General features: G+C 48.3%; 1 protein-coding gene and 1 pseudogene across 1 annotated transcript in view; both read right to left on the bottom strand.

Annotated features, from left to right (window-relative positions):
• The window catches only part of DNAH14 (dynein axonemal heavy chain 14), a 1,270,113-nt gene that overhangs the window by 1,128,606 nt on the left and 116,854 nt on the right, over nt 1–24,653 (bottom strand). The gene's annotated exons all lie outside the window — the stretch shown is intronic.
• Nucleotides 16,206–17,549, bottom strand: LOC147706899 (uncharacterized; annotated as a pseudogene).

Below are 24,653 nucleotides of genomic sequence, written 5' to 3'. Positions count from 1 at the left end.
ACTAGTCTGCCACTGGTTCTACAGCCTAGGGTCTACAACCTCCGGCGGACCAGGAGTCTCAGGGAAGGCTCTCCTCCCCCTACCTCTTCTCCTAGGGTTCCTCCTCCTCTGGTGAGGGGTACACCTAGAATGCCATTCCAACCCAGGGTTTAACCCCTCAGGTTGCACCGGGGTCAGAGGTGGGATCTCCCACCCTCTGCACCCCCTTCCAGAGATCTGCCCTCTCCCAACTGGAGAGGTTTCTCTGGAAGAAGAACCGGTCAGGACACTGGTTACAGTCGTCCTACCCTTCAGGTCAGGCTGATCCTGAACCTGGCCTCCCAATCTCTGTTCTAAAACCTTTGGTGGAACAATTGCCTGGCACTCCAGGACTTCTGGGGACTCACACACCATTCCCCTGAGGCTAACAAATGACACATATGTTGTGTGACTGTCTATCTGGCACAGATCTCCCATCCCCCGTCCACCTGACAGTGCGCGAAGATCCCCCAGAACAGAAGTGGTCTCACCATGGTCACTACATGGGATCCTAGCCCAATTGGGTAGTCCCTAACCCACTAGTTCTTCCACTGGGGAACTCCCCCAATCACTCCTCACGCTGGACTCCTGTACCCTCCCTACCGGAGCGGTACTGCCAGACTCTAGAACCACAGGAGCCCTGGTTACAGACGCTCCAGGTCCTCTACTCACTGGGAGATCCTCCTCAAATGGACTAACAGGACAGCCTAGGTCCCCAACCTGGTGTTCCCTAGAGAAACCATCCAAGTCCTGAGGCAGGGCTTCGTGCGTCTGGGGACCCTCGGTCTCCCACTCACTCCTGCTCCACTGAGCCGGGCAGTGAGTCCCTACACCCTCCTCGCTATCCTGGGACCTAGCTGGGCTACACTGAGCCTCTTCCACCACGCTGGGCTGGAAGATACCGGAACCACTACTTTTGGAATCACTCCCTAATGACCCTAGAGAACCTCTAGCACGTTCCCAGTGCGCTGCTTCCTCTGCAAGCGCCCAAGGACTAAAGTGCTCAGACTTCAACAGGTGCTGGTGCAACTCTGGACAACAAACACTGAGCAACTGCTCTTTGAGAAACATATTCAGTACTCCGTCCCTCTCCTCATCCGAGCTAGCCTCCAGCCACTCCCACATTGCATCTGAACAGTCATCCACAAAATACTTCTACTCCTGGTGGGGTGGTTTCCTAAGGTTCCTGAACTTCAACCTGTTCTCCTCCTCTTGGGAACAAGGTATCTTACGTTGGGGACGGGGACTGGGACTTCCTGCACTGAAGTCTAGATAGCTGCCACCACTGGACTCAACCCTCCCTTGGGAATCCAGAAAATCACAATTACGCGCAGGGGATAGTCTACCTTCTAGGGCTATCTTCTCCCTGGCCAAGGCCATCTGAGCCTCTATCCTCCCCTGCGCTAAGACCCTCTCAGTCTCTAGCTGTTGCTTCTTAACTTCCAGCTGTGCTATAGCCTGGGCATGCTCTAGCCTGTGCTTTTCTAAAGCCAGCTGGTGCTCCCTTTCTTTCCTCCTATCCTCCCACTCCTCTGGGGACAGGGAAAGGGATGAGGCGCTGCCTCCTACGCTGGACCCAGCAAGGGACTCCCTACCTATGGGGCCTTCACTCTCTACTGGCGTCTAGGTACTGTCATCTTCTTCCTCCCCTTCTGAATCTTCAGGGCTCCCCACAGACCCACCACCCTCATGGTGTGAGGCCCAGGCCCTTACCTCACTGCGCTCAAGATCCCATTGATCCTCTTGCCATCTGACCAGGCAGCGCCTAAGTTCATACCAACCTGCCTTATCCGCCCCTATGCCTCTCTCTTCACAGAACCTTCTCAGCTCCCACACACCGTATGTGGCTAGATCATTGAAATCAAACACAAGCTCCATTTTGGCGGACGTTCTAGTGAAAAGATCACACAGGGAACCTAGGGGTCTGAGCTTAACACAGGAGTACACAATTCACAAGGTATTCAGCAAGTTCCCTATCCTAGAGAACTCACCCTCACTTGTCCAGTGCAACCCACCATTCATCCACACACAATCCTCCCCTCGGACTGGTAATGCAGTTTCCACCACCCCTGATTCCTCAACCTGACCACACGTGACACAGGTACCACTGGGCGCAGGGCGGGGGACAAATGTACTGGACACAATGATACCTTCAGGAGAAGAAATATGGAACTTCAAAAACAATAATCCCCAAAATGTGGTAATCTAAAATGCATAGTTTTGTAGTGCGGCCAGTTGCCTCTGTGGTACAACGCAAACACAAATCCTTATCCTTTCCGCTGCCGCCAATGTAAGAAATGGGATCCCTGGCTGGCCAGGGCTTTCGCCAGAGTCAGTCAGAGACCACCACTCCTAAGTCAGGGCAAGGGAGTTACACGCCACATTACCTAGAGGGTGAGCAGGGGTTATCTGTAAAAGAAGTGCAGGTGCTGAGCGCCTGAAAGCACCTGGTCAAATTAAGCACTGTACATATTATACATAATTGAAGGAGTTTCGTTCAGCTCACATCATCGATTGGTCTATTTGATGATCTTTTACATTTTGCTTCTACCAATGACAGGATGCAGCATTAGACAATGGATCAGCCCACTTTACTCATTGGCTCAGCCCACTTTACTCATTGGCTCTCCCACTTTGAATGACTGCACAAAGCTTATGCACATTGTTCATTTACGTCTAAAAATAGTTATTTTCTCTTCAGTGACTAAACTCATCCACACAGTGCTTTTTTATTCTATTAATGTTTTAGACTAACTTTAAATACTGGATATCCTTGATGTGTTGAAACCTGAGTATCAGGTTTGTGTTACTGATCCCCTGATGCCGGTAATGTCCACCTAGGATGAGCACAGACTGCAAGGCAGTAGGAGAGGGCTCCACTACTACTATATTGTTTTTGTGATTTCTAAAAGTGGGGGGAGGCGTCGGGAGCTAGGGAGGTGGGTGGGAGGTTGCTTTTGTTTATTGTTTGATATTTTTGGACAGAGTTATTTGGCCTTCCTACTATTAAACCTGGCAATGACTTGGTGATACTGTAAGCAATATTTTGGGTTGCTCCTATGGCATGTTAAGCTGTACAATATTGCTTATCTCAAATGACTGGGACCTTAATACTGAATAATATGATGTGGATGGTATGTATTGTATTCTTGTTTATTTTTATTATACATGCAACAATGGTGATATCATATGTCTATACCAATACTAAACACTCGGATAGACCACACATTTTGTAGCCCATCGCTCCTAACGCAAGTCGCCCACCTGACATACATGGGTAAAACAATATTGGTGTATGCCAAATCAAAGGAGAGAGTGAGGACTAGATAAGCTAGTCCGGATCCCCGGGTTTATATGTGGTTTATCAATAAGGACTAGCTTAAAGTATGAGACTCAGTTGTGTACGTTCACAGGTAAACTATTAGGTTTATTCATGAAGCCCTCACCCACCAACCTAGTTGGTGGCATGCTTCATCATCGGGCCCACCACAGTGACACCTAGCGTGTCCCGGGTGTGCTTCAACGCCAGAATTACTGCGGAGATGGTATGATTACTGAGTGTGCAGTGAAGTGAGTGAGAAAGTGAAAGTTTAAAAGCTATACAGTGGGTCCCAGTACCCGAGGGTAAGATAGATAGACTTTATTCACTGGGCCCCTGTTAGCGAATAAAAAGGCAGTAGGACGTGCTGGAGTGTTTATGACCTCCTACGTCCAGTGTGGTCTACATGTTTCAGCCAGGCCTTAAAAACTGGCTTTCCTCAGGACCAATGAGTATGTGAATGGTGCAGTTAAATAAAATACTAGATTATAGTGTTGTGTTAATTTTTAAAAATGTGCGGGAGATCCTTCTCCCACCTCGTTCCCAAGACATGGAACACCCTCCCACTGAGCCTACGACAAACCCAAGACCTGCTGACCTTCAGGAGGACACTAAAGACCTGGCCGTTCGATCAGTAGCTGCCCCCACCTCCCCCCAGCGTCTTGAGACCCCCCGGGTATGTAGTGCGCTTAACAAATGACTGATTGATTGATTGATGGCTACAGGCAGTAGTATCTGAAGTAGGGAACTGTTTAGGGACGGGATGCTATTGACACATACAGAATTTATAAATTAATAGGGTATCACAGGAGCATTATTTATAGTACATGCCAACCTGGTACGCTATATTAAATGACATTGGGGACCTCAGGGGTCAGAACCTACAACAAACTAACTAGTACACCTACTGTGCCTAATGGGAACAAGAGACACTTAATCCGCTGGTTTTACTGAAGGATATGCGTCCACTAACCATCCCCCTTAGTTTTGGTACACCACAATTGGAAACAAGACATAAATAGGTCACTCTCAGATAAAGAATGGAAGACAATACTGGAATACCCCAAATGAGTATCCCGTAACACACGTTTTAAATGTATACAATATATGATATCACAATGCGCATACCTGACACAGAGCAAATTACACTCCATCTACCCCAACTTCATGGCTGCCTGCCCCAGATGTTCAGAGCACGTCGCAGATTTAATTCACATGATTTAGTCTTGTAATGGCTTGGGCAATTACTAGGACATGATCACACCAATCCTGAGAGAGGTGGTGGGCAGTGCTTATTTTGAGCAGGTGCTTTCAGGTGCTCAGCACCTGCACTTCTTTTACAGGGCCGGGGCTACAATTTCTGAACCTGCAAGTGGTGGTCTAAATATTAATTGTTCAAATTCAAAATAAAAAGAATAACATACATTGCATTGTGACTGGCTGGTAAATGTTCATAGGCAGGCCGGCATACGCCTGTCCAGGCAGGCATGATTGTGTATCACCACGTTAGTGATGATGTGATCACGCTTGTTAGAAATGGGATCCCTGGCTGGCCAGGGCTTGCGCCAGAGTCAGTCAGAGAACACCACTCCTAAGTCAGGGCAAGGGAGTTACATGCCAAGATAACCCCTGCTCACCCTCTAGGTAACGTGGCGTGTAACTCCCTTGCCCTGACTTAGGAGTGGTGGTCTCTGACTGACTCCGGCGCAAGCCCTGGCCAGCCAGGGATCCCATTTCTAACATTGGCGGCAGCGGAAAGGATAAGGATTTGTGTTTGCGTTGTACCACAGAGGCAACTGGCCACACTACAAAACTCTGCATTTTAGATTACCACATTTTGGGGATTATTGTTTTTGAAGTTCCATATTTCTTCTCCTGAAGGTATCATTGTGTCCAGTACATTTGTCCCCCGCCCTGCGCCCAGAGTCGGTACCTGTGTCACTTGTGGTTAGGTTGAGGAATCAGGGGTGGTAGAAACTGCTTTACCAGTCCGAGGGGAGGGTTGTGTGTGGATGAATGGTGTGTTGCACTGGACAAGTGATGGTGAGTTCTCTAGGATAGGGAACTTGCTGAATACCTTGTGAATTGTGTACTCCTGTGTTAAGCTCAGACCCCTAGGTTCCCTGTGTGATCTTTTCACTAGAAAGTCCGCCAAAATGGAGCTTGTGTTTGATTTCAATGATCTAGCCACATACGGTGTGTGGGAGATGAGAAGGTTCTGTGAAGAGAGAGGCATAGGGGCGGATAAGGCAGGTTGGTATGAACTTAGGCGCTGCCTGGTCAGATGGCAAGAGGATCAATGGGATCTTGAGCGCAGTGAGGTAAGGGCCTGGGCCTCACACCATGAGGGTGGTGGGTCTGTGGGGAGCCCTGAAGATTCAGAAGGGGAGGAAGAAGATGACAGTACCTAGACGCCAGTAGAGAGTGAAGACCCCATAGGTAGGGAGTCCCTTGCTGGGTCCAGCGTAGGAGGCAGCGCCTCATCCCTTTCCCTGTCCCCAGAGGAGTGGGAGGATAGGAGGAAAGAAAGGGAGCACCAGCTGGCTTTAGAAAAGCTCAGGCTAGAGCATGCCCAGGCTATAGCACAGCTGGAGGTTAAGAAGCAACAGCTAGAGACTGAGAAGGGTCCTAGCGTAGGGGAGGATAGAGGCTGAGATGGCCTTGGCCAGGGAGAACATAGCCCTAGAAGGTAGACTATCCCCTGCGCGTAATTGTGATTTTCTGGATTCCCCAGGGAGGGTTGAGTCCAGTGGTGGCAGCTATCTAGACTTCAGTGCAGGAAGTCCCAGTCCCCGTCCCCAACGTAAGGTACCTTGTTCCCAAGAGGTGGAGAACAGGTTGAAGTTCAGAAACCTTAGGAAACCACCCCACCAGGAGTAGAAGTATTTTGTGGATGACTGTTCAGATGCAATGTGGGAGTGGCTGGAGGCTAGCTCGGATGAGGAGAGGGACGGAGTACTGAATATGTTTCTCAAAGAGCAGTTGCTCAGTGTTTGTTGTCCAGAGTTGGGCCAGCACCTGTTGAAGTTTGAGCACTTTAGTCCTTGGGCGCTTGCAGAGGAAGCAGCGCACTGGGAACGTGCTAGAGGTTCTCTAGGGTCATTAGGGAGTGATTCCAAAAGTAGTGGTTAAGGTATCTTCCAGCCCAGCGTGGTGGAAGAGGCTCAGTGTAGCCCAGCTAGGTCCCAGGATAGCGAGGAGGGTGTAGGGGCTCACTGCCTGGCTCAGTGGAGCAGGAGTGAGTGGGAGACCGAGGGTCCCCAGACGCACAAAGCCCTGCCTCAGGACTTGGATGGTTTCTGTAGGGAACACCAGGTTGGGGACCTAGGCTGTCCTGTTAGTCCATTTGAGGAGGATCTCCCAGTGAGTAGAGGACCTGGAGCGTCTGTAACCAGCGCTCCTGTGGTTCTAGAGTCTGGCAGTACCGCTCCGGTAGGGAGGGTACAGGAGTCCAGCGTGAGGAGTGATTGGGGGAGTTCCCCAGTGGAAGAACCAGTGGGTCAGGGACTACCCAATTGGGCTAGGATCCCATGTAGTGACCATGGTGAGACCACTTCTGTTCTGGGGGATCTTCGGGCACTGTAAGGTGGACAGGGGATGGGAGATCTGTGCCAGACAGACAGTCACACAACATATGTGTCATTTGTTAGCCTCAGGGGGATGGTGTGTGAGTCCCCAGAAGTCCTGGAGTGCCAGGCAATTGTTCCACCAAAGGTTTTAGAACAGAGGTTTGGAGGCCAGGTTCAGGATCAGCCTGACCTGAAGGGTAGGACGACTGTAACCAGTGTCCTGACCGGTTCTTCTTCCAGAGGAACCTCTCCAGTTGGGAGAGGGCAGACCTCTGGAAGGGGGTGCAGAGGGTGGGAGAACCCACCTCTGACCCCGGTGCAACCTGAGGGGTTAAACCCTGGGTTGGAATGGCGTTCTAGGTGTACCCCTCGCCAGAGGAGGAGGAACCCTAGGAGAAGAGGTAGGGGGAGGAGAGCCTTCCCTGAGACTCCTGGTCTGCCGGAGGTTGTAGACCCTAGGCTGGAGAACCAGTGGCAGTCTAGTCCTGTCTTGCAGACAGGAAGATTGGAGAATGGCTACTATGTGCCAGGGGTTACAACTCCCGCTCTGCGAATAGGCAAGGACGAGTGGCACCTGGGTGGCCCAGGACCTGGTCCTGGCCGCGGACAGCTCGGGAGTACCAGTTATGTTATGTTATGTTAAGGAGTGCTTGTAGAGCGCACTGTCACCATGGGTTTCCTGGCGCTGATCAGATACTGAGGGAACAAAGGGACTTAGCTGGGTTGGGGAAAGAGCCAGGTTTTTAAAGATTTGCGGAATTGGATAAGAGAGTTAGAGGTTTTAACGGAGGAGGGAAGGGAGTTCCAAAGTTTAGGGGCCAGATATGCAAATCTCCGACCTCCAGATCTACAGAGTTTGATAGAAGGGACAGCCAGAAGGTGAAGATAGGATGATCTAAGATTACGTGAGGGACAGTAGGGCCTAATGAGGGATTTCAGAAAAGCGGGGTAAGAGCCAGATAGAGATTTGAAGGTGAGGCAGCAGATCTTAAAGGCTGCCCTCGAGGTGACGGGGAGCCAGTGCAATTTAATGAGAAGGGGCTTGGCAGATTGCCATTTTGGGATCCCGAAGGCCAGTCTCGCCGCTTGGTTATGGACAATTTGCAGTCTGAGGAGGGATGATTTAGGCAGACCGTGGTAGATGGAATTCGAAAAGTCCAAGCGGGAGAGAACAAGGGCCATGATGACTTGCAGCAACGCTTCAGGTGTAAGGAGATAGGCCACCTTCCTAATCCTACGCAACTGGTGCATGCAAGAGGAGACCACCGTCCCCACCTGGGGCCTGAGGGATAGCCCGGAGTCAATAGTAACCCCGAGACTCTTCACCGAGGCCACGGGGGTAGGGGGGCCAAGCTCTGCTGGCCAGAAGTGTGGACCCCAGTAGGCGGGGCTCCTGCCAGGGAGAAGGAGCTCCGTCTTCCCGGGGTTCAGTTTAAGTTGGTTCTGGCACATCCACTGGAGGATATGGGACATAGCTGCCTGGAAATTAGGGATAGCAGAAGGGGAATTGAGAGGAAAGATGAGTTGCAGGTCGTCCGCGTAGTTGAAGACGGTGACGTCCCACTGCCTCAGAGAAAAAAGAAGAGGTCGAAGATAGAGGTTGAAGAGGAGAGGAGATAAGGAGGAGCCCTGGGGAACCCCACAGGGCGAGTGCTCCCTAGGAGCCCTGAAAGTGCCCAAGCTGAGGGTCTGAGACCTCCCGGTCAGGAAGGATTTGACCCATGCCAGCGCCAGGCCTTGGATGCCAGCCTGCTCGACACGATGGAGAAGGATGTTGTGGTCCACCGTGTCGAAAGCGGCCGACAGATCCAATAGTACCAAGGCCTGGGGTACCAAGTGGGGTAGCCCAGTTGGTCCAGACAGTGTTTTTAGAAGGAATCCCATGGGTTCACCGTGGCGTAGAACAGGAGGGTGTCCCTGCAGTTGCGGGCCCGCGCCCATGTTCTATCACCCAACGCAGGGAAGTCCATCACAGTGGTGATTGGTCTCCATTGCGTTTTGGCTGGGAGGGGGTTGTGTTGGACTTGGCCCTTCTGGCAGGTTCACGCCTAAACTTTTTGCTTTTAATGGTGACCTGGTGATGGTGATTTTTGGGTTCTGCGCACTTTCACTGTGTCCCAGTGGAAAGTGCGTGCGCACTTTGAGTGCGGTGAGATAGGCTTGCCCTCCCATAGGAATGCATGGGGAATGTATGTGTCCCTGGTAGTTCCTGATGCGTGGGGTGTACAGGCTCGAGTCTGGTATGTGCAGACTCGTGTGATTGAATGCTGTGAAATGATGTATGCGGCGTGTATGTGTCTAGTATGGAAGTGCCACTTCCAGACATGGCTGTGCATGTGCTGTAAAGGTGCTGGAGCGTGATTGGCTGGAGCTGGCTGGCAAGCCTGGCTCCAAGAAGTCTGGATAGGTCTGCCCAGGAGTGACTGGAGAGATCAGCATGAGTGATGTGAGGGAGGGCTGCACCTGGTTCCTGAATGGGGCTGGGCTTTCCCCACACAATGCTGGCTCCGCCCCCTGTGGTGCGTCTAACGACCCTAGCCTCCCTAGTGAATAAAAGGGGTGGTGAAGCCAGCAAGGGTGCTCCAAAACCAGCTGCAACTGGTTTCTCCCCACCCTGTACCTACAGATAAAGGATTGTACAGTATAAGAAGGGGCTGTGTCCCCATGAATGTTGTTCTGTTCCAGGATCCTGCCTGAGGGGGCTGCTGCTGTTGCTGGGGCCAGGAGGACTGCCATTTGGATTGTCTCCCTGCCTGGACACCCAGTGAGCTGGCTCTGGGCCCAGCCTTGCCCCCCTGCCTAGAAGGACTTTGCTGGAATTTGGTATTTGGAGTGCTTGAGGGCGCTCTCTCCTGTCCTTCAGCGCTGGGGAGCGCTGAGATTGCCTGTCTAGCGCTGGGTGCGCTTCATTCCGCCTCTAGCACTGAGGAGCGCTGTATTTGGGCCCACGGCGCTTAATTGTGCTTTATTCTGCTTATAGCACCTGGAAGCGCTGTATTCATATTTGTAGCACTGGGGGAGCGCTTTATTTAACTTGGCCAGTGCCCACCCGGCATTTGGAAAGAATCGAGTTCACCGCCGCAGCCCCGGGGTGTTTTTAACCGTTGCTGGGCCGCTGCCTAGTGCGACCCGGAAGTGCCCGCCTCCCTGCTCGGGGCCACGCTGTAATTGGCGGTCACCCGAGGCGGGAAGCCAGGCAAAACGAGAGGAGACATGGGCGGGGCCTAGTCGTGCTCCGGGACCCACGAGGAGAGGAAGCCCGGAGCAGAGGTGAAGCGTGCCGGTACCCCCGCGGGGCTATCCCGAGGAAGAGAGCTCCGCCTGTCGCCACTACCATCACCCGGCCCCCAGGAGCAGGACCGGGTGAAGAGGAGGGCGCCACCCTCGCCGAAAAGCAACGCTGAAAACAGCCCGGTCAGTGACACGGGCTGGGGGGAGTTCTGGGCATGATCCTGAGTGCCTAAGGCAGGCACAGTCCTATCTCGAGTCCCACGAGCGGGACTCCGACACCAGGAGGCATTTTGCTACAAGTTCACGAGAGGCTCAGGGGCATTTTATTATCGCGCATTTGCATATTTCCTGTCCCCCAAGCGGGACTGCAATGAAGGCACAGCAGTTGTGTAGAGCCTGCCAAGACTCCCTGAGGCATTATTTCAGTTAGAGCCCGTGGCTACCACGCCAGAGGGCCAGTGTCTGCCGAGCCCGAGAGGCTCCACCAGCAAGGGGGCATTTCAGTCTCATCGGAGTCCAGTGGGGCTCAGGGGAGATAGGGTGATTCGAGTCCGGCGAGGCTCTTGAGTGCCAATCATTTGTGTAGAGCCCAGCGAGGCTCTTGGGAGACACAGTCAGTTGGTCAGAGCCCCGAGGCTCCCACGCAGTGTTTTGCCCCATTGTTGTTCTTGAGCCCACAAGGCTCCATCGTTGGCCCATCATTGTCTACACAGCAGCCCAGAACTTTGTCGGCAGCTGCCACGTTTAGGCCCCCCTGACATTGGGACACAGGGCGTCCTAGCCCCCACAAGGCCAGTTGGCCTAGGACTGCCACAGGTGGTGGCTGATGTGAATTTCTGCGCAATTGTGTTCTTTTCCTTACACCGCTGAATGTTTTTAGGCATTATGTGTTTTTCTTCCCTACACCTCTGAATGTGTTGTGATGCATCATGTGTAATGTGCTTATACCCCTACAGGTATTGTGATACTTAGGTGGTTGTCTTTCTCCTAGTACAGGTGTTGCTAGTGAGGTCCTGGTTCCCTGCGTGACCTGTTCCTTAGGTGGTTAGGGTTGCGTAGGTGGTACTTAACCTTTGCCAGTAGTTACTGGTTGTGTGCTTCATTTTCTATTTTGTGCTACAGTGATTTATATTCCATGTTCTAAGTGCTAATGTAAATGTAACTCATGACAGAGTTGAGGCAAGGAAGCTGCAAGAGCGCATTTGGAACTTGGGAGTGAGGGCTCTTGAGGAAGAATAAATGAAAGTAAGTGTGGACTTTCCACTTGTTGCGTAGCTAGAGTAGCATATCCGGCAGCCCTGCATTGCTGCTATCGTCAATGTGCTTGATGCAGCTTTGGCCCAACACAACTTTTGTGCGCCATGGCGTCACCTATAGAATCTGTATGCTGCATCCCAGCATGATAATTGCTAAGCGTGAGTCCAGTAGGCACTACAGCCATACTTACCGGCATTGGCAGCATTACAGCTTGAGACAATGCCTGTGCTGTTGCAGGCAGAGTAACAGCAAGCTGAGCAGTGGATGTCAATGCCGTCGCCATCCCTGGACCTAATAATTACAGGCAGCACTAGCAGTGACATGACCTGCTGTGCCCAAGCAGCCGCCGCCTGTTCTGCAATAAACCCAGTCACACCACACTGATTAAAATATGCAAAAAATCATTTTTATTTGGTGTACATTTTGTTTTTGCACTCGGTGTATGTAAGAAAGTAAAACATGTCATCTTCCGCTTCTTTAGGAATGACAACAGGAAAACGCAGGATTCAAAATAGCAGGAACATGTACAGGCTGACGACAGGGGTCACAGGCAGCAGCAGTGTTAGAGATGAGAGACAGCAAGAGTGAAGAGGATAAGAAACAACAAGAGAGGAGAGAGATATAACGGAGTAAAGTAGAATAAAAGGAGGAGAGCAAATCAGATACAAAGAGAAAGCAGCCATGATGTGAAGAAGAAAGCATTAAGAGGAGAGAAGATAGAATGAAAGGATGTGAAGGACAGGACTAAGGAAAAAAAGCAGCCAAATGATAAAATGGAGACACAGCTAATCACTGCTAGAGAGTGATAGTAAAGAGCCAAGATCGAGGGGAGAGAGAGCAGAGCATAGGTTAAAGTGAAGAGTTAAAAGGGCAGGGCTAGAATGAATAGAGGGCAAATCAGAAATACAGGGTGTGAAAAAGATGTTAGAAAACAATTAGAGAGGTGAGAGGATAGACTCTTAGAGCAAAGACTTAGGGAACAGACAACAGATCAAGGTTAGAAGATAGAAACTGAGGCAGTGAGAGTGTTGAAAGTGGGGCTCACCGGAGGAAGAAGTGCAAGGCCGGACTGGCCATAGCGGGCACCAGGAGTTTCCCCGGTAGGCCGTTAGGGCGGGGGCCGGTTTTGTTAATGGGGGTCGGCAATGTCGGCCCCCTGTAACAAAATCGGCCGAAACCGGCCGTCGCAATCTGCTCAGCTGCACTCCCCCTGACCCCAGGGGGGCCAGCTGAACAGTTTGCCAGGGCCAGTTTCTGTTCTCAGTCCGGCCCTGAAGACGTGAGAGGTGGCCTCCTTGGCAACATTTTCAGCACCTGGACTTCTTTTTTACAAATTAACCACTGGTGGTGGGTGATATGGGCTGGCATTCGGCGGAAACATGTATACTGGGCCTCTACTCAAGGTGGAAGGGACAGAAAGTTCAGGCCAAATTAACAGACTTAGCTCTTATTCTAGTGAAGAGATGCACTACTAGGAGGTGGAAATCAACAAACTCCACCAAGATACAGACCTGGAAGGAAAAGATCGAAAGATGGAGTTTCGCAGAAAGCGGAGCCATTCGTAGAGAAGAACACAGAGGACTTCAGAAGAAGCCCATAGCTATGAGTTGGGACATACTACTAGAATCCTTCAAAACATCAGATACATTCAATTCCCAAACTCGGAACCACCATGAATTCGATAGAGACTCCCGCTAGTCTCAACCCCAGCTATCCAATGCCTCATAGTCTCCTAGCACACTGTAACACTGATATACTTGCTCGTACCCTGAATTAGATCTACCTGAAACTCGTGACCCCAGACCCTCAGACTCACTGTATTTCATGTCTCAAGCCACCGTAATGATACCCTAGAATATCGGTCTCTCAACACTGGATCATTCAATCTGCACCCGTCAGCAGGGGGAATGTGGGATAATCTGTTTTATTGCTGTTTTTTTTTTGCATTTCAAAAGGGATTTATTTAGTGGCTGGCTAATACATTCTTCACATACATACTCCTGTGTTTTTTGTTACTATTCTGTGAAGTAACACAAATGTTGCAAAAAGCAAGCACCAAGATGTTCAAAATACTTTTGCAACTTTTTAAAAAAAATGTATTTAATTTTTTGGAAACCTTTATTACGCATTAAAAGCAGAACAAATACGGGCCTACAACCATCGGGCTGGCCACGACACATGGTAAAGCAAGTTAGCAAGCAATACGGGAACTCGATAGTGTCTGCGCACAAATTAGCAACCATCCTAAGTTACACTGGGTATCTACACACTACCGAGAAACAGGAGGAGTGAAGGTTAATTTTGAATTTTAATATGTCCGAGAGTTAATCAATAGGAAGGATCAGCGTTCCAACAATCCACCGATGACCTAAGAGGGCAACGTTAAACAGAAGAAATCCAAGCAGCAGAAAACGTAATCAGACTAGCGGCATGAAAGAATACGACAGGATAGTGAGGTCAAACATGTTGCATGCCAGTCGCCGCCCCCCTCGCACCGAGCCACCCCACTGACCCAAGAAAGAACAGAGAAGAGAAAGAAAACCAAAAGTAGAGAAAAAGAAGGCCCATAGAAACTGAAACGGACAAAAGAAAAACCCCACCCCTCTACCCCCACCCTACACGCATGCAGAGGCTACGGCCTACCCCCCCCCCCCCCTAGCAGTGTGTCTGTCGCCCCAAAAGAGTACCCGAAATACAGAAAAAGAAAAAGGGAGAAAAAAGAATTATCACATAAGAACGGAGGAGGGCCATATACAAATACTCAGAACAATCAGCTTGTGAGTCCTCGGCCGCCCAACCCCGGATCCCCGACCCATAGTAACCAATATTCAACTCCACAGTCTATTCTCTGCAGCCCCGACAGTACACTCTACCGCAGTGAAGGATAGGAAATGCGTCCTCAGCCCTGGCCCCTGCGATCGGGGGCACCGACGTGGTCCAGTTGCACAGTAGCCATCTTGAACGGGAGAGGTAAACGGAGCGATCCTAGCAGGACATGGCGCCACCCAGCAGGACCTGTCCACACCAAAGTCATGCGAGCGACAATAATAGAAAGGGGGACATCATGCTGTTTCAGTCCACTCAAGTCAGCCTGCCAAAGCAATGGCATCAGCTTCAGGAGAAAGTTGCGAATGTCGCCAGTGAAGCACAAAGGAACAGTCAAACATGGCGTCCAGGGACGGCTCTCCGGCCAGTGCTCAAACCCCCCGTCCTCAGGCCGCTGCTCCGCCTTGGCAATCAACGCCGAAACGCCATCAGGCTCTTGCACCCTCAATTCCTTAAAGCACACCTGGGTAGGCACTCCACTGTGATCGGGGGCAGGATGTGGCGCAGTGTCCTGCAGTCGAACATCACCACGTCCCATCGGGGGCACATAGGGGGAAGTATCATCCAGGCGATCTCTTAGGTCCCGGGCATTATCTTGTATGGCAGATCCCAAAGTGCTCAATGCGCGCAGGATGTCTCCAACCTTCAATGGTGCCACAAAAGTGAATGGGGCAGCGGGCCCCTGCACACGGGGCTCGCAAGAGTGTTTTATTCCTCGAGGATAGTCGCCATTATCTCTCCCGCACAGTTGGGCGCCCAGTCCTGGTTCCGCAGGATATGCACTAGCGGGGAGCACAGAAGCAGCACGAACCATACTGACACCATGCGCGGCGCCGGTGCAGTATAAGCAATCGGACCTCTCACCGGCAGCAGCCCGGAGGAAGCACAGGAGCAGGGAGCACAACCAACAATATGGTTTCCACCTCTTCGCCGGCGGAGACAAGCGAGCCAGCAGCGCCGTACACGGACCAGGGCGTGGATACAATGTTTCACTGCCAGCCACAATAGTTCCCAAGCGCGAGGACAATCAAGGCTGCGCGGAGCCCCGCAGCGGTAATCACAGCGCAGCGACCGTTCCCCGCTGGTCGCCACTTCTCCGCTTCAGAGTCCGAGGAGATCGCAAACATGGCCGGCCATCTCGAGGACAAAGACCCGTTCAGCTGCAGCCGGCGCCACAAAGGAGATAAGGGCGCCCCGGCCCTTCCACTGCAGGGAGCGTTCAGGTAAGCACACCGCTGGATGCAGAATCGTCTCCCGGTCCCGAGGATTGAATGCAGAAGCAGGATTAGCAGCAATTGAGGTCGCGGACCGGGAGAAAAGCGGAAGGATCGGCGGAGCCGAGGGATCAGGCGGCCATCGTGGATGTAGGCTAGGCTCCTCCTTTGACTTTTGCAACTTTTAATGTGCTGTGATAAAATATCTGTTTGTCTTATTTTCTCATGCTTATTTAGAATGGTGGATATTTTTCACTACTCCTGCTTATAATGTAACAGTTGTGTGGTCAATTCTATATTCAGCAAGACCAATAGGTTGTGTTTTTATTTTTGGATCTGTATTTTAATGAAGACACGAGGTCCATCAATAGAAACATTTGACCTTGGAGTTGATAATGTATTTGTTACCATCACAGCAGTTCAATATTCCATTTAGTTTACTTGTGTTATATCATTTGAATTCGATTTGGTGAACACCATAACATGATTTCCTTTTTTTGTACAATCTATATTGTTGCACCAGCTGGATTTTTCTGTAATTGTTTTGGTACATTCACTTAAATATGGGTAAATCTTTAAACCAGTTGTATCTAAACCCAGTCGAGGCCGGTCGGACCAGTGTCAGATTTTACTTCTATAAAGCAAATTTAGGTGCAGCAAATCTCAGTAGAACCCATTTAGATATACATTGGGAATCTTGTAAATCTTGCACTGATCTTCCCAGCAGGGTCGCTTTTTACAACCCTGTTGCAAACCATTTTTGCTTTAATAGCAGATAACATATTTTGTGTTTACATTTTCAATATGATTGCATTATATTTAGTGTTTGTTAGGTGTAACTGTTCATGGGGCGTACATGTGTTCCCTGGCGTCTGTAAAGACCTTCTTTCCAACAGAATCTTTTCATACATTTTGCACACTGAAAAAGTTTCTCTCCTGAATGCGTTCTAAATGTCCCAGAAGATGGTGTTTTTGACTGAAGCTTTTCTCACATTCAGTACAATGATAAGGTCTGTCTCCTTAATGTGTTCTCTAATGACGGATGAGGTGTACTTTCTGAATGAAGCTTTTGTTGCATTCTGTACATTGAAAATGCCTTTCTTTCGAGGATGATGCAATATTTGTTATTTGATGTTCAGTAGAATTTGTTTGACCTACAAAAGGCTGGGCCAACCACAAATAATTATGATTAGTCATTTTCCCTACTTTGGGAATTGATTGCTGTAAGCGGTATTGTATTTTGTTGACACATTCATTTTCACTTTGAACAACTCCCAGTTTCATATTTCTATCTGTCCACAGCTGGCTTTTAGAGCTGGTAATCTGCTTAGATTTCTTGATAACCTTCACTTTTCCTGAAGAAGTTGTGCATTCAATGTTTTTATTAGGGTATTGTTCGGGCTCTTTACCTTTACTTTTTCTTTTCATACGACCTTGACTTCCAGAATTGTTGATGCTCAGTTGTTTCCTATAACCATGAATGCTAAAGGGGTATGTCTGTCCCTCTTCATTGATACCAATTGATGTTGCTGGATTGGAATCGTCAGGCCCTGTATTTGAGCAGGCGCTGCTTTCCTCTCTTTCCTCGTGATATTCTGCCAAACACTCTTCTTGCTCAATATTGCTAAATGGAAATTGTGTCACATCAGCAGCAGTTTCCCTTCTGTCATGGTCGTAGAGGTCTATCGAATATATATCTCCTCCTCCTTCTTCTTTACAATTAATGGAACAGGGGTTACACCAGCATGACCTGATTTGGGATTATCAACATTTTCACTTTTTGTGCTGCAAGGATCTTGATGTGGGTTTTCTATTTTGGGTTCCAAGAATAACACAGTAGACTCATCGGTCAGGATACTTGAAGGAGGGTTCACGCTGCTGTAAGTCTGGAAGAAGTGCGGGCGCGGCTCGTTCTTTTCTTTTGGCCGCAATGAAAAGGCTGAGGTGGCAATCAGTGGGCTTCACCAAGTGATTTCAAGGCCTGGTGAATTTCCTTCATCACGTTCCTGTAAAGTTCCTCTGCCATTCATGTAAAAGCTCCCACTCCTCCTCGGAGAAATGAGCAGCAACATCGCAAAATGCAACTGGTGCCTGACCTGATCCCTGCGGGGGCATTTCTTGTCTATGGTTTAAATGATTCACGTAACCCCTTCTGTAGCTCTACAAGTATCAGGGGTGCTTCAGGGTGGGGGCTGTGGGTAACTGAGGATGGTCAGAAAAGAGATACTTGTCACTGAGTGAAGCATTTGTTCACTGAAGAGACACTGTTCATCTTTTGTCTAATTCAAGACTAGTGTTTATTGTGCATAAATGAGGTTGTTCGGAGGAGAGATGCTGCTCACTCTGACGACAATGTGCTTTTCCTTATTGCTGTTTTAATGACCTTTTTTCTGGTCGAGTTTTCTAATCGATTAGCAGACAGGTTCATGGTGGCCACTTTCACTACTGGAGCGTTATCCTCAATGATGTATTCTGAGATGCATATTGGGAATGTATCACACAACATGAGTGTAATAATCATACATCTTATCAAGTTGTACATTGGAAAATAATGAAACCTTATTTTCAATGTTTTTTAACGGGTTTCAATTATGCATCCCTTTAGTCTTTTTTGGATATTAAGTCAGTTTATCATTTGTTTATCTTGGGTTACATTTTGCACCTTCTTTTTATTCCTTCTTTTGATTCCCTCCAGTGGGATTTGTTAGTTGGTGCGAGTTCAATTTCAATCCCTCCAGTGGGAATCGTTATATTTACATTGTTTTTGAAACACCCTCGATCTCACCAGGATTATCTAATTTTATGTTCAGTGTCCATTTACCAATGTTGTTGGATGTTACTGCAACATACATTAAAAGAGATTCATCATGTTCTTATTCAAAGGTGAATATATAACTCTTCTGATTGATTCAGGCCGTACGGGTTTAGAGTTCTGAAATTTATTATGTGTCGTGATTCTTTTTGTCTTAGGGTCTTTTCTCGGTCCCCTCCTCGTATGTGTTTGGGTATGGTCTCAATTCCAAAGAATTTCAGTTTCAGCCAGTCTCCATTATGTGCCTGTTCCATGTGTTTAGCCACCGCGTTTGCTCGGTCTTTATGGATGGTGGCTCTAGCGTGTTCCATGATGCGCTTTTTTAACTCACCCTTTGTACTACCCACATACATTAGTGGGCATGGGCATTCTATGCCATAGATGGTAAATTCGGTTTTGCAGGTGATTAGCTGGCGTATCTGCCAAGTCTTGTTGTTTGGCATCTTGACCTCTTTGGTTTGTTTTGCGATTTGGCACATTTTACATCCGTGACATTTGATAAAACCAGTGGTTTTTAGCCAATCCTTCTTATTGTCATTTTTAGTTTTACAATGGCTATGGATGAGATGGTCTTTCAAATTTGGAGCTCTTCTGTAGGTTACCGTTGGATGTTTTACCACTATCTTGCCTACTGTCTCATCCAGATGTAATATTCGCCAATTTTTCCTCAGAATATTTCAAATGTTTTGCTACCTTCAGAGAAGTCTGTGATTAATCTAATTGGTTCTTGTTCATCTTTACTCTTGATTTGTTTGTTTATGCATTCCACTCTGGGTTTCGCATTTGCCCTCTTCCAGCATTGTTCAACATTCCCCTGATTGTATTTGCGGTTTTTGAATCTTCTCTTTGTTTCCTCGCTATGCTTTTGCCATTTATTTTCCTCACTGCATATCCGTTTTATTCAGAGGAATTCCCCGTAGGGGATGCTTGAAATCATTGAACTTTGATGGAAACTTGTTGCTTCCAAGGTGGCATTGGTTGCAGTTGATTTTCTGTGCAAAGTTGATTGGATTTGGTTGTCCTTGATATGTATGCACGTGTCCAGGAAGGTTATCTTTTGATTGCTAATTTCATAAGTTAGGTTTATCGCAGGCATGCCTCCATTGATGATGGTATGATATTCTTTAAAGTCTTCTGGGGATCCATCCCAGATGATTAGCAAGTCATCAATAAATCTTATCCAGCACATGATTTTGCTGGTCATGTTATCATTTTCCGGTGCCCATGTGATTTCTTTTTCCCAATAGCCCTTTGTTAGGCATGCATAATTTGGGCTAAAAGAAAAGCCCATAGCGGTTCCGTTGTTTTGTCTGTATAATTCTTCCCCAAACAAAAAAATGTTTTGAGATAGGCACAGCAAAATCAATTCAAGTAGCATCTGGTTATGGTTTCTGTATTTGAGGTTTCTATCCTGTAAGAAATAGTTACATGCTTTTATCCCAATATCATTGTTGATATTTGTGTATAGGGATATTACATCCATTGTAATAAGTTGATAGCTGTCCTGCCAAGGAGTGTTCTCCAATTTCCTTAGCACCAACGACATGCTAAGGAAATTGGAGAACACTCCTTGGCAATGACATTTTTTTGGTTGGGGAAGAATTACACAGACAAAACAACGGAACCGCTATGGGTTTTTCTTTTAGCCCAAATTATGCATGCCTAACAATGGGCTATTGGGAAAAAGAAATCGCATGGGCACCAGAAAATGATAACATGACCAGCAAAATCATAAGCTGGATAAGATTTATTGATGACTTGCTAATCATCTGGGATGGATCCCCAGAAGACTTTAAAGAATATCATACCATCATCAATGGAGGCATGCCTGGGATAAACCTAACTTATGAAATTAGCAATCAAAAGATAACCTTCCTGGACACGTGCATATATATCAAGGACAACCAAATCCAATCAACTTTGCACAGAAAATCAACTGCAACCAATGCCACCTTGGAAGCAACAAGTTTCCATCAAAGTTCATTGATTTCAAGCATCCCCTACGGGGAATTCCTCCGAATAAAACGGATATGCAGTGAGGAAAATGAATGGCAAAAGCATAGCGAGGAAACAAAGAGAAGATTCAAAAACCGCAAATACAATCAGGGGAATGTTGAACACTGCTGGAAGAGGGCAAATGTGAAACCCAGAGTGGAATGCCTAAACAAACAAATCAAGAGTAAATATGAACAAGAACCAATTAGATTAATCACAGACTTCTCTGAAGGTAGCAACACATTTGTAAATATTCTGAGGAAAAATTGGCGAATATTACATCTGGATGAGACAGTAGGCAAGATAGTGGGAAAACATCCAACGGTAACCTACAGAAGAGCTCCAAATTTGAAAGACCATCTCATCCATAGCCATTGTAAAACTAAAAATGACAATAAGAAGGATTGGCTAAAAACCACTGGTTTTATCAAATGTCACGGATGTAAAATGTGCCAAATCGCAAAACATACCAAAGAGGTCAAGATGCCAAACAACAAGACTTTGCAGATATGCCAGCTAATCACCTGCAAAACCGAATTTACCATCTATGGCATAGAATGCCCATGCCCACTAATGTATGTGGGTAGTACAAAGGGTGAGTTAAAAAAGCGCATCATGGAACACGCTAGAGCCACCATCCATAAAGACCGAGCAGACGCGGTGGCTAAACACATTGAACAGGCACATAATGGAGACTGGCTGAAACTGAAATTCTTTGGAATTGAGACAATACCCAAACACATACGAGGAGGGGACCGAGAAAAGACCCTAAGACAAAAAGAATCACGACACATAATAAATTTCAGAACTCTAAACCCGTACGGCCTGAATCAATCAGAAGAGTTATATATTCACCTTTGAATAAGAACATGATGAATCTATTTTAATGTATGTTGTAGTAACATCCAACAACATTGGTAAATGGACACTGAACATAAAATTAGATAATCCTGGTGAGATCGAGGGTGTTTCAAAAACAATGTAAATATAACGATTCCCACTGGAGGGATTGAAATTGAACTCGCACCAACTAACAAATCCCACTGGAGGGAATCTAAAGAAGGAATAAAAAGAAGGTGCAAAATGTAACCCAGGATAAACAAATGATAAACTGACTTAATATCCAAAAAAGACTAAAGGGATGCATAATTGAAACCCGTTAAAAAACATTGAAAAGAAGGTGTCATTATTTTCCAATGTACAACTTGATAAGATGTATGATTTAAGTTGATTTTATATAAAAACTGCATTAACCACAATGCTTAGCGGTTAGGCTCAGGAAATGATGTAACATCTTAGTGAATGCCTTAAATATTGTGAAAAAATGGCAGGAAGTTGATCGTGAGCAAGAAGCCAGGAGCTTCGAAACGCGTAGATCGAGTGCTTTCATTTGCCTTAACAAACTGAAAATAAATGAAATTTGTGGAAAATCAAAAGGAGTGCGCCCATATCCTTTTTAACCAAAAGAAGTGTGACGCGATATATATATATATATATTACCTACTGGCGATAGCCAGTAGGTATATATAGTTAGGACCTAGTTACCATAGGAAATTCCGAACATTCTATTGGGAATAACTTTGGCGCTGATTGAGGGATCTGCCTGTAATTTTCTTTAAATTTGCCTCGCTGCGCTCTGCTCCTTCCCTGAAAGTTTCGGGGGGATTCGACAAGCGGGGGCTGAGAAAAAAGTGTGGTCCCAAAACGTGTTTTCCTCACGTTAATTTCCATAGGGACATTCTGACAAGGCTACAGCTCGAACGGCTGAACGGAATTACACCAAACTTGGCAAAATGGTAGGGACAGGTATGCCGTAGTGCCTTTTCTATATTTGGTGAAAATCCCTCCAGTAGTTGTTGAGAAATTGAATTTGAGCAAATTATATACCTATATGAGCTCAACATTCTATTGGGAATAACTTTGGCGCTGATTGAGGAATCTGTGTAATTTTCCAATATTTTGGCCAGCTCCGCTCTGCTCCTTCCCTGAAAGTTTCAGGGGGATTCGTCAAGCGGGGGCCAAGAAGGGGGTCCCAAAACGTGTTTTCCCGATGTTAATTTCCAGACATGGTTTGGCAGTTCGGGCTGGATTGTTCCCATGAGGCACAGGGTCAGACTGGTTTGCATATAGCCATGTCTGAACTGGGGTGGCAGAGTGGGCTAAAGAACGGTGATGGATTAAACCCAGATCTTTTTTTTTAATCAAATATATTTTATTGAGTTCCACAAAGCAATACCATACAGTAGTTGAACAAAATGAGCAAAGCTACAACGCATGTACCCAGGGCGTTACACATTGCATCCATCTATCCGTCTAGTGGGGGTAACCAGGTGTCCGTGCAGGCTCGTATGGCGGTAGTCAAACCCGGCTATGTCTGCAAGAACTCTTATCCACCAACCTCCCCGAAACCCCTACCCGCCCCAACCATCCCCAACTGCCTCCAGCTTTCGACCCTCACATCCCTCCCCCACCCTCCCCACTCGGTGTGTTCCTAACAGTGCCTAGTGGTGGCTGTACGGGGTTCAGGCTAAACCTTGTGTTCCGCTCTGGTCGACTCGTCGCGGAATTCTTCCACCAGCTTCAGAACCCTGAGATATTTCGGGCAGGTGAGCTCTGTGAATTCTTGGGAAAGCAGGGAGATGAGTGGTTGCCATATTTCTCTAAACGTGTCTGATGTCTGCGTGAGCGAGGCTTGTATCCTTTCCATCCCCATGATATACCATAACCTGTGTAGCCACCCCGTGTGTGTGGGTTTTCTCGAGGTGCCCCACAGTGACAGGATGTGTTGGGTTGCTGCCCCCAGCGCCAATCCCATCTGCCTCTCCCGTATTGATTTAAGTGGGAACATAAGTCTGTTGGGGAGCCCCAGGATCGCATAAGCCGGGAAGCGGGGAATGTCGGTCTCGAAGTGAGTGTTCATGTCCTTAAGCACCACCTCCCAGTATTCCTGAACCTCGATGCACTCCCAGAGTATGTGTAGCATGGTCCCTGTGTGTCCACACCCTCTACAGCATTTGGGGTCTTTGCTCGGGTTCCCCAGGTGTAAGTTTTCCGGAGTCAGATGCCAATAATGGGCGACTTTCACCGCCGCCTCCTTGCTAGCCGTATTTCTAGCTGTGTGGTGTGCTCGATAGTGTATGTCCTGCCATTCTTTGTCAGAGAGAGCTCGCCCCAGATCCCTCTCCCAGCGTTTCTGCCCAGCGGATCTCTCCGTAGGGGGTGGTGGGGAGAGCATTAGATATAGTTCTGTGATGGACCGTGAGTCCGATGTTTTAGTCATGATCCACCTCTCGTATGGGGTGAGAGGACGGCTGGCTAGAGGCGCCACGTACGGGTGTGTCAGCCAGTGCCTAAGTTGGAAGTACTGGTAGAGGTGCGGCTTATCGAGTGTGTAGTCCACTGTCACTATGTCCCACGTCAAAAAGCCTTCTGTGTCAAATAAGTGACCCGCGGAGCGGCACTCGGATTGTCGCCACTGGGAGAACGAGCCCGGCGGCATGCCCGGGGGGAACGCCGGGTTGTCTAACAGAGGCGTCATAGGGGAAGGAAAGGTCGTTAGGCCCTTCGGGACCGCGGTTGCGTCCCACACTTGTAAAAGAGTCCTGGTGATAGGAGATTTCTTAAAGTATGCCGGTCTGTCAGGATGTGTCAGAAAGGAGACTTTTCAGAGGGGTAGGCCCGCCATGGCTCTGTCCTGAAATAACCAGTGCTTTTCGGAAGTAGGCCTGGACCACTCTAGGAGGTATCTGAGCTGTGCTGCCTGAAAGTAGCGCCGTAGGTCTGGAACGCCTAAGCCACCTTCAGCCGTCACCCGTGTGACTAGGTCACGCCGCAGCCTCGGCCTCTTGCTAGCCCACACATAGTGGTTCAGAGTGTCTTGCAATTTCTTTAGCATCCCTACTTGGGGGGGTGACCAGTATAGTCTGGAATAGGTAAATGATCTTGGGTAATAGGGACATTTTGATGGCTGCCACGCGTCCCAGCCACGAGAGCGGCTGCTGTTTCCATCTCGCGATGTCCCCTTGAATACGTGACAGGAGGTTAGTGTAGTTGAGGTCGACCGTCTGGGCAGTCGCTGGCGTCAGGTCTATCCCCAGGTATTGTATTGTGGTGCTGACCTCAAGCCCCCCTATGCGCAGCGATTCTCTGTTAGCTGGCCGGGTGTTGCTTCCTAATGGGAGGACAACGGACTTCTGTACATTCATCTTAAAGCCTGACACCTCCCTGAACGCGTTAATTTCTGACAGGAAGGCCGGTATTGAGACCCTAGGACTATCCACCGCGACCAGGATGTCGTCCGCGTATAGACTCATAGTCTGCTCCACCCCCCCCCGAATGTGACCCCAGTGATGGTTCTGTTGTCACGAACACGCTGGGCGAATGGCTCAATGTAGAGAGCGAACAGGAGCGGC

This window comes from Lissotriton vulgaris, chromosome 6, assembly GCF_964263255.1.
Source record: "Lissotriton vulgaris chromosome 6, aLisVul1.2, whole genome shotgun sequence".
Taxonomy (NCBI): Eukaryota; Metazoa; Chordata; class Amphibia; order Caudata; family Salamandridae; genus Lissotriton; species Lissotriton vulgaris.
This window is presented reverse-complemented; position numbering and strand designations above follow the sequence as displayed.